Consider the following 1983-nt stretch of genomic DNA (forward strand, 5'->3'; position numbering starts at 1 on the left):
TTCTGCGTCTGAATGTATACATATATACATCTGCATTGTTAGGCCGAGAATGCCCCATTACCTCAGACGCTAATCGCCAGGTGTCCACTTCCTGCCTCCGTCAGAGTCAGCTTCCTGTTTCAGCAGCGGGAGCTGAACCAGAGCCCCCCCCCCCACACACACACCCTGTAGGATGCATATCCCATTGTTTGATTCCCTTGGTAAAGACCCCCCCCCCCCCCCCGGCCGGTCCATTGTCGGCTCTCCAGGCCCCTCCCTCCCCCCCCCCCCCCCCCCCCCCCCCCCACACACACTGAAATATCAACAGAACTGAAGTCAGACAATGGCGGCCGAACCCGCGGGACTCCATAGCGTCACTCATTACAGAGCGCTACTGGTTAGCGCTAATGCTAGCTGGGTTGGCTCTTTAATGTCACTTACAGAGCCAACGTTGCTAGCATTAGAGCGCTACAGGTTAGCTCTGATGCTAGCAGGTGCTTCCTGACCAGAGCTATTCTCTCAGGAGGCTAAGAGGCTAAGTTTAGCTCTGCTCCAGAGGGCAGCTGACGGCTCCGAACTCATTTCCTGCTGCTCCTCTTCACAGGTGTCCCCGAAGAACCAGCAGATGGCGTAAGTAGTGCACGCACACACACACGCACACACGCACGCACGCACGCACGCACGCACACGCACACGCACACACGCACACACATGTACACACACCCGCACACGTTTATACACTCACACAGTCACACACACACACCAAAACAGAAAGGTGGCCAGACACACATCAATGCACATCTCAGCGGGCCGTCCTCCAGGCTCCCTGGAGACGTTCTGTTATCTGGAGGTGGTGGAGGTAGAGATCTCCGTCCCAGTGAAGCCCAGTAGGTCTCCTGTTGTAGTGCGGCCGCCTGCTTTCATACCAGCAGCTGTTAGAGAGTCGCCCCTCATTACAACAGGACAGCTGTCAGCTCCTTCATATAGACCCCCGTGGCAGAGAGCTCTACAGACAGTTCTGTTATTATGGAAGAGGTGTTAGAGCTCTCTCTCTCTCTCTCTCTCTCTCTCTCTCTCTCTCTCTCTCTCTCTCTCTCTCTCTCTCTCTCTCTCTCTCTCTCTCTCTCTCTCTCTCTCTCTCTCAGGGGTCGGTGGAATACGCTCAGCTGAACAACGACAGTGGACGTACCAGCGGTCATCGTACCAGTGGTGATCTTAACAACGGTCTTCCTGCCGGCGGTAGCGTCCCGCCTGACAGCGTCGACTACATCGATGAGCTCAACAACACCGAGAGCGCCACCGAACCCGATGCCTGCGGCCCCGACGCCCCGGGCCCCGACTGTTAGCATGTGTTCTCGTTACCTTCTGTACTTAGTCTTTGTGTGTCTTGAATGTATTTTTTAAAAAGGCACGGGAAAATCTTTCTATAGGCCTACTAAGGACGCACCTTATTTTTATTTCATTGTGGAATGTTGAATAAAAACAGATTAATTTTGAATAAACGTTTTTTATTCAATCTATTGACGGAATTGAAAAGTGATGCAGTGAAATATATCAGCAGGCCTTAACCATTTCAGTCAGCTGTAGCAGTACGTTCCAGTCGTCCACCAGAGGGCAGCAGTGAGTCAGCGGTGTGAAGACAACTCTCGGCAGAGGCTGTCGCTGTTGTCCTCTACCGTCCCGGGTTTCCTGATCCAGGATCCGGTGTTGGATTGAATTAAGTAACGTTGGACGAAGCAGGCATGTACTTCCTTGGAGGGATGAACGAGTAATCGACGCGTAATATTAAATAAATAAAGGCATGATTACATTTTTATTTCATAAATTAAGAATATTCCTAATATTCTTAATTTCTTGTCAAGTTATGTTCAAGCTCAGGCGTCAAACTTATGAATAATAATCTCGATTCTAGAAAATAACCTTTCTATAACATGAAATAGGCCTATAATAAAATGGGCTATAAACAAATACGTTAAAACGATAACTCAAAACGAGGTGAACCTT

General features: G+C 50.1%; 1 long non-coding RNA gene across 1 annotated transcript; it reads left to right on the forward strand.

The window, feature by feature from the left end:
• Window positions 1–309: 309 nt before the first annotated feature.
• Window positions 310–1499, forward strand: LOC115529566 (uncharacterized). The gene is made up of 2 exons (XR_003973584.1): window positions 310–609; window positions 1125–1499. It is a non-coding gene; the product is annotated as an uncharacterized LOC115529566 (long non-coding RNA).
• The last annotated feature ends 484 nt before the right edge of the window (window positions 1500–1983 follow it).

Source organism: Gadus morhua, chromosome 2 (assembly GCF_902167405.1).
Source record: "Gadus morhua chromosome 2, gadMor3.0, whole genome shotgun sequence".
NCBI classification, from domain to species: domain Eukaryota; kingdom Metazoa; phylum Chordata; class Actinopteri; order Gadiformes; family Gadidae; genus Gadus; species Gadus morhua.